The sequence below is a fragment of the Balaenoptera physalus genome (genome assembly GCF_965194825.1).
Source record: "Balaenoptera physalus genome assembly, chromosome: 4".
Lineage (NCBI taxonomy): Eukaryota > Metazoa > Chordata > Mammalia > Artiodactyla > Balaenopteridae > Balaenoptera > Balaenoptera physalus.
The window spans coordinates 22267362-22276365 of record NC_138891.1 but is presented as its reverse complement, the minus strand read 5'-3'; positions in this window follow the sequence as shown (position 1 = coordinate 22276365).

Here is a 9004-nt window from a genome sequence, read left to right as displayed (position 1 = left end):
TTGAGTATGGCATTTTGCAGCCCTGAGCTTTAACTGTGCATGTTTAAATACATTTAATCCAATGAATATTTCAAGGTAATTAATCTCCATGCGGTGAGAGAATGCTCAGGTTTCCCAGCACATCATAATACATCTGAATCAGCAGAGGGAATGATTTGCTCACTCTGCAGTAGGTTGAGAAAGAAAGATTCACTTAAAGGCTTTTAGAGCTGACTCCCCGGTGTTAACAAGCAAAAATGCTGCCACTGAGAAGAACTAAAGCACTGTCTAGTGGCTGAAACTATTTATGCAGAGACAGAATATGGCTAACAACTGTAGGACAGGATAGCGGCTTGTTTGGGGTGTTTTGGAGGGGATGCCCTGAAAATATCTGTTGAAAATAATATATATACATATATATATTATGTATCAAATACACATGACCATTTTAAAAAAATAAATTTATTTATTTATTTATTTATTTATTTATTTATTTATTTACTTATTTATTTATGGCTGTGTTGGGTCTTCATTGCTGCGCGCGGGCTTTCTCTAGTTGCTGTGAGCGAGGGCTACTTTTCATTGCAGTGCACGGGCTTCTCATCGCGGTGGCTTCTCTTGTTGCAGCGCACGGGCTCTAGGCGTGCGGGCTCAGTAGTTGTGGCTTGCGAGCTCTAGAGCGCAGGTTCAGTAGCTGTGGTGCACGGGCTTAGTTGCTCCGCGGCATGTGGGATCTTCCCAGATCAGGGCTCGAACCCGTGTCCCCTGCATTGGCAGGCTGATTCTTAACCACTGTGCCACCAGGGAAGTCCCCATCACCATTTTTTATGGAGATGAGAGCGGGATGGGGATAAGAATGGGTGAGAATTATGGTCACACACCCACATGTCCCTGCCTGGATCCTGTAACCCTTCTGTGAGGTGTTGAAATGACTGTGTTTGTTGAAGGTTGAGTTTGAGGCCACAGAATTCCATGGAGTTAATAGACCTTCAGTGATTTCCAGCACATGACATTAGTAGTAGTAATAGCTGCCATCAACTGAAGGCTTATGGCTGTGACCATGTATGTATATAAGTATGTTGTATGCCATATATATATATGGCTCAGAATTTAAGCAACTTGCCCAAGGTCACACAACCTGTCAAAACCAAGCCTACTAACTCCTGAACGCATGTTATTAACCTCCATATTGCACTGCCTTTGTGGCACATATTACACTGCAGTGAGCTTGTGTTACCGGCATCCAATCAACTAATATTGTATATGCACTTGATGCTTGGTACTGTTGAGAGAACACACACACACACACACACACACACACAGCATGATGCACATCCTTGAGAATTAAATAGTTTTATTGGATAAGGTAATGCATAATTGGTTAAGAAGTTAAGTAATCTCAATATATATATGCATATGTATTCAAGCCGACAGAGCAACCTTAGAAGATAAGGCATTAAGACAATGCTTGTTTAATTGCCAAATAGTATTGACAAGAATTGCCATGATAAAGTTTAATTCAGGGGACATATGGGGGGGGCATTTGAAAGTTGGGTAAGATTAAGGTGGGCTGGGGGGGCAGGTAGTGCTTTACCAGGTGGAGGCTACCCCAGAGGGTCATGAAACGCGGTGAAGTAGTCAGAAAACACTGGGATGGGGGCTCAGAGACCCAGAGACTCAGTCACTGGCTTGCTGGGCACGCTTAGACAAGGAATCCTTCCCTATTTGTGCCTCAGTCTCTCCACTTGTAAAATCTTTAGGGTGTTGGCTCCTCTAGGAACCTCCTCGGTCTGAAATTCTATCATTCCACAAGCCTGGAAGTCTGAGATCCAGTCCATAAAGAGCTGCAGGGTGTTAGGGAGTGTTATTGGTGGTGACCTGGCTGAGCTGTCCCTTCAGCGGCTCATCACTTGGGGAAAGGAGAGGAAAGTCGCCCCACCCACACTCATAAACGTGCTGAGGGCGCCCCCTCATGGTCAATGGCAGCACACCCTCTGGGGTGGTCTGGAGAACCAAAGACATGCAACACCATTGCCCGGATAGTGGGTATGGCATTTCATAAAAAGATGCTTTTCCTGGCATCACAACTTGGTGCGTTGCACCCATGTCACTGTGTAAAAGAAGGAACACAACACAGTATAGATAAGAACCCCACCTGCCAAGTACAGCCAATTGATGTGTACTTTCCCATGAATGGTCTGAAGTTCCCAAAATATACATGCTCACTTCTATCTCCAGGATTTGAGCATGCTGCTCTTTCAGCTCAGAACAGACCACACACTCATACTCATTCATACACTACTAGGCATATGAATATATATATATATATATATATATATATATATATATATATACACCTTTATTCACAATATTCACTGTCATTTATTCAATTATTACCAAAGAGTATAGAAATATTTATCCCAGTCTGTAGCTTGTCTTTTTATCCTCTTTACAGGGTCTTTCACAGAGCAAGAAGTTTTCAATTTTGATGAAGTCCAATTTGTCAATTTTTCCTTTTATGGATTGTGTTTTCGGTGCCAAGTTTAAGAACTCTTTGCCTAACTCTAGATATGAAGATTTTTCTCCTATTTTTCCTCTATAGTTTCATGTTTTACATTTAAGTCCATGATCCATCTTGAGTTTATTTTTATGCGAAGTATGAGACTTAGCGTGAGGTTCTCTTTTTCCCTCTATGGATATTCAACTGCTCCAGTACCATTCGTTGAAAAGCCCATATTTCTTCAACTGAATTGTGTTTGCACTTCTGTTAAAAATCAGTACAGCATCTATGTGTGCATCTCTTTCTGGATTCTCTATTCTGTTCCATTGATCTATGTGAATATCCCTCTTCCAATACAACATGGTCTTGTTACGGTAGCTACATAATAAGACTTAAAAAGACTATTCCTCTCACTTTTCCTTTCAAAATTGTTCTAGCCATTCTAGTTCCATTGCCTTTTAATATAAATTTTAGAATAATCTTGTCTATATGTACAAAATACTTTGCTGGAATTTTGATAGGAATTGCAAATATGTACAAATCTCTGCATAAATTTGGGCAGGGTTGACATCTCTACTATGCTGAGTCTTCTAATCCATGAACAAGAGATGTCTCTCCATTTATTTTAGATCTTCTTTATTTTATCAGTGTTATGTAGTTTTCAGCATACAAGTGTTATACATGTTTTGCTACATTTACATCTAAGTATTTAGTTTTTAAAACAATTGTAAATGGTATTGTATTTTTAATTTCATTGTCTACATGTTCATTGCTAGTATATAGCAATAAATTATTCTTGTATGTTTATCTTATATCCTGCAAATTTGCTAAACTCACTTATTAGTTATAGTTATATGGAGATTACTTGAGATTTTCTACATAGACACCCATGTCATCTGTAAATAGGAACAGTTTTATTTCTTCCTTTCCAATATGTATGCTTTTTATTTTTCTTTTCTTGCCTTATTGCATGAGTTAGAACTTTTATCACTATGTTGAATAAGAGTGATGAAAGTAGACATCTTTGCCTTGTTCCTGATCTTAGGGGGAAAGTATTCAATCCTTTGCCATTAAGTATAATGTTAGCTAAAGGTTTTTATAGATGCTTTGTATCAAGTTGAGGAAGTTTCCCTCTATTCCTACTTTTCTGAGAGATTTTATCATGAATAGGTGTTGCAATTTGTCACATGCTTCTTCTGCATCAACTAATACTAACATGTGATTTTTTTTGGCCCATTGATGTAGTGGATTACACTTTTTTCAAATATTGAAGCAGCCTTGCATCCCTGGTAAATAAACCCCACTTGGCCCTGGTGTATAATTATTTTTATGTATTGCTGAATTATATGTGCTAATATTTTTTGAGACTTTTTGTGTCTAAGTTCATGAGGGATATTGGTCTGTAGGGTTTTTACTTTTATTTTTGGTACTATCTCTGCCTAGTTTTGGTATTAGGGTAACACTAGCTTTATAAAATGAAGTGAAAATTTCTCTATTTTCTTTTTTCTAGAAGAGACTGTGTAGAATTAGTGTTAACTCGTCTTTAAACATTTGGTAGAATTCTCCAGTGAAATCATTTGGGCCTGGAGAGTCTCTTTGGAGAGTTTTAAAATTATAAACTCAATTTTCTTAATAGTCATAAAACTATTCAATTTATCTGTTTCATATTAGGTTAGTTGTGGTAATTTGTGTTTCTTTTAGAAATTGACCCATTTCATCTAAGTGGTCATATTTATGTAGAGTCATTTGTAGTATTCCTTTATTATCCTTCTGATGTCTGCCCAGAGTCTGTATTCATTTCTGTTATTGGTAATTTGCATCTCCTCTCTTTTTTGTTCCTTTGTCAGTCTTGCTGGAGATTTGTCTACTTTATTGATCTTTTCAAAGAACAAGCTCTTTGCTTCATTGATTTTCTCTATTATTTTTCTGTTTTCATTTCACTGATTTCTGCTCTTATCTTTATTACAGTTGACCCCTGACCAATGCGGGGGCTGGTGGCGCTGACGCTTCACACAGTAAAAAATCCCCGTATAACTTTGCAATCGGCCCTCCGTATCTGGGTTCCATATCCACAGATTCAACCAACCACAGGTCGCGCACTACTGTAGTACATATTGATTGAAAAAAATCTGTGTGTAAGTGGACCCATGCAGTTCAAACCCGTGTTGTTAAAGGGTCAACTTTTTTTCTTTCTGCTTAAGCGTTTTGGGTTTATTTTGCTCTTCTTTTTCTAGGTTCTTGAGACGGAAACTTAGGTAATTGATTTGAGATTTCCTCTTTGCTAATGTAGGCATTTAGTGCTATAAACTTCCCTGTCAGCACTGCCTTAGCCGTGACCCACAAATTCTGATATGTTTTATTTTCATTTTCATTCCTTTCAATGCATTTTTTTCTTTCCCTTGAGACTTCCTCTGTGATCCATTGATTATTTAGATGTGTATCATCTAGGTTTCAAGTGTTTGGAGATTTTCCTGTTACCTTTCAGTTATTGATTTCTAGTTTGATTCAATTGTCATCCAATAACACACTCTGTATTATTTAAATTCTTTGAAATTTTTTTCTTTAGAATTTTTGTTCTATGGCCCAAGATATGGTTTATCTTGGTGTATATTCTGTGGGCATTTGGAAAGAATGTGTATTCTGGTATTGTATGGTAGAATGGTCTATATATGTTGATTAGATCCTGTTTGTTGATGATGTTATTCAGTTCATAGAGCTCCCTTATGTCCTTGCTGACTTTCTGTCTAGTTGTTTTTATCAGTAGTTGAGAGAGAGGTGTTGAAGTCTCCAGCTATAATTTGTTTAATTCTCTGTTCAGTTCTGTCCGTCTTTGCCTTACATAGTTTGTGGCACTATTTTTGGTGCATACACATTTGAGATTGCTGTGTCTTTTTTATTGCTATTATCATTATATAATTTCCCTCTCTGTCTCTGGAAATTTTCTTTGCTCTGAAGTCTATTTAATATAATATAGCCATCTATGCTTTCTGTTGACTAATGTTTGTATGATATATCTTATTCCATCCGTTTCCTTTCAATCTGCCTGTGTCATTATATTTGAAGTGAGTTTCCTATAGATAACATGTAATTGGGTCAGTTTTTAATCCACTCTGCCAATTCTTGTCTTTTAATTAGTGTATCGATATTCAGACCATTTACATTTAGTGTAACTATTGATCTGTCAAGACATAAGTTTGTCGTTTTATTTTTTGTTTTCTATTTGCTCTGTTTTTCACTTCTGTTTCCTTTTTCCTGCCTACCTGTGGGTTACCTAAACTTTCTAAAGAATTCCATTTTAGTTTATCTATAGTTTTTTTAGCATATCTCTTTGTATAGCTATTTTAGCAATTGGTATAGGTATTACACTATATGTATGTAACATCAAAGTCTACTGATTATTTTACCAGTTCAAGTGAAGTGTAGAAACTTTATCACCCTTTACATATTTTCACCCTCTCTCACCTATGATATTGATATAATTGTCTTAAATATTTCCTCCACATTCATTAGAACCATATTAGACAGTGGTATACTTTTTGCCTAATTATCAAATATAGTTAGAAAACATAACAGGAAAAGGAAAGTCTATTGTATTTACCCATATTTTGCTTTCAAGTTCTTTTTTTTCACCCTGATGTTTCAAATTTCCTTCTTTTATCATTTCCTTTCTGTTTAGAGAATTTCCTTTAGCCATTCTTTTACAGCAGCAGTCCCCAACCTTTTTGGCACCAGGGACCGGTTTCGTGGAAGACAATTTTTCCACGGAGTGGCGGTGGGTGGGGCGGAAATGGTTCAGGCGGTAATGCGAGTGATGGGTAATGATGGGGAGCGGCAGATGAAGCTTTGCTTGCTTGCCCACTGCGCACCTCCTGCTGTGCAGCCCGGTTCCTAACAGGCTGAGGACCAGTAGCAGTCCATGGCCTGGGGGTTGGGGACCCCTGTTTTAGAGCAGGTCTACTGGTGACAAGTTTTCTTAGTTTTCCTTCATCTGAAAATGTCTTGAGTTTCCCCTTCAATCCTGAAGGTTATTTTTGCTTGATACAGTGTTCTGAGCTGACAGTGCCTTCTTTCAGCATATGAAAAATATCATGCTACTTCCTTTGCCTCCATGGTTTCTGATGAGAAATCTGCCAGCATTCAGATGGTTTTCCCCCTATAAGTTGCATTTCTCTTGCTGCTTTCAAGATTTTTCTCTTTGTCTTCAGTTTTCAAAAGTTTGACTATGATATAGCCTTGGTATGGGTTTCTTTGGGTTTATCATGTTTGGCATTCTCTCAGCTTCTTGAATCTGTTGGTTTATGTTTTTTGCCAAATTTGGGAAGTTTATGGTCATTATTTCTTTGAATATTTTTTCAGCCTCATCCTCTTTTTCCTCTCCTTCCAGGACTCTGATAACACAAATATTCTTCTTGTTATATATTTTGTTTCTTTGCTGAGACTTTCTTTTTACTTTTCATTTGTTCAAGTATGTTCATAATCGCTTGTGAAGCATTTTTAAGATGGCTGCTTTAAAATCCTTGTCAGATAATTCTAACAATTCTGGTATCTTGGTGTTGACATCTATTGATTGTATTTTCCCTTTCAGTTTGAAATCTTCCTGGTTCTTGGTATGATGAGTGATTTTCAATTGGAATCTGGACATTTTGGGTATTATGTTTGACTCTTGACCTTATTTGAACCTTCTGTTTTAGCTGACTTCCTCTGACACTGCTCTAGTGATGGGGGGAGAAGAGAGGCATCTCATTGCCAGATGCAGGTAGAAGTTCAGGTTCACTATGTAGCCTCCTTTGACACCTAAAAGCAGGATGGGGGGAGCTCCCTGTTACTGTTAGGTGGAGGGAGGCCCCACTAAGCCTCCACTGATACCTCTCTAGCTGGGAGGGGTAAGAGTGTCACATTGTTTTTCCCCACGTTTCCTCCACTAACATCCCAGGGGTGGAGGGGAAGGTGGTCACCTTACTGCTAACTCTCCACTGATATCACTCCAGCAGAATGGAGGGGTACCTCCTTACTAACAGGTAGAGGGGGAAGTCCAGGCTCCCCACATCGTCTCCACACTGTGGAGAGCTGGGCCTCCTTATCATCCAGTGGGGACGAAGGATCCAGCTCTGTGCTGGCCTTCTCTGACACCACTGCAGCAAGAGGGCTGGGACACTTCATCATAGTCTGACCAGAGTGGAAGTCTAGGCTCACTACTTGGTCTTTGCTGGCATGAGTGGGGTGGGGCAGCATTTTTTTCTGTGGTGTTTGGCTAGAGTTGAGTGTTTATCATCTAAAAGTTTTCTGTCTCTCTAGACTGCCTCTTTCCTGGTCCATTGGTCAGTAAGAACAGGCTCTTATTTGGGCTTTTTTATTTGTTTGTGCCCATCGGTGTTTCCAGATTGCTGGCTTCTTCAGCTCCAATTCTGGGGTGTATAGTAAATACAAAGAGAGAACCCAGGGAACTCACCATTATGTCGTTATTTGGGTCTTGGGGTCCCTAGCTGGTGTCTTATACTTAGGGAGAAGACTAGGGAAAAATCTATTTATTTAATTTTCCTGGAAGTGGAAGTCAAGTACTGATATTTACAAATTTTAAAACATCCAAATTGTTGAATTCTATGGTCTATGTCCTGTGTCCTTTCTTTTCTCATCTACACCTACTCAGTGACTAAAAGGGACTTCTGTTTTTACACAGTACATCACATCCCTGTAGTAGTAATCATAGAATAGTTGACCATGAAAAAGGGGATGGGGGTGGGGAATTTTAGCACGCACAAAAAAGGAAATATGAGGTGCAAAAAAAATGAGCTAATATTTTTAAAATGGTATCCTCATTTCAAATATATTATCTTTATAACTCTTGCAGCAATCCATGAGTTAGGTATTATTATCAGTTTACGTTGAAAAGGCTGAGGTTGCTAGAGGTGGCGAACTTCCCCAAGTTAAGAAGAAGATGTGAAGAGATTGAGCCAGCTATGTCTGTCCCCTTTATTAGTAAAAGCAAAGGTTTTCCCAGAGCCTTCAGAACCTGGCAGACTTCTACTTGCATATCACTGGTACAATAACTATGTAACATGGCCATTCCTCACTGCAAGGGAATCTGGAAAATCTAGTCACTGTTTCAAGTGGATGGCTATAAGGAGAAGGTTGAGAATGGCTGTTGGATCCACCACCCTGCAGGTTTGCCATAATCCATAACTGTTAACCAGGGGCCTCTCCCTATGCTAGCTGACCCAAATCTCCAGGGAATCTACTTCATTTCTAAAAGGCATATTCAATATGCTTCCGTATTTGGGAAGTTTTAAAATAAATGATAGGTTTAAAGAAAATTAAACTTAACATCTTCTTCACATCCGGGAATCTGTGAAAGATGTAATGACCAATATATGGTATGGGAGAATTTTTATATTTAACCAAAGAGGGCATGAATTGAAGCAAGTTAAAAAACATGATATCAGGAAGTGAGCACTACGGGCACTATTAAGAGACACCACCTGTATTAGCCTTCATGTTCTTCATGAAACAGAATGAATACATCCTGTG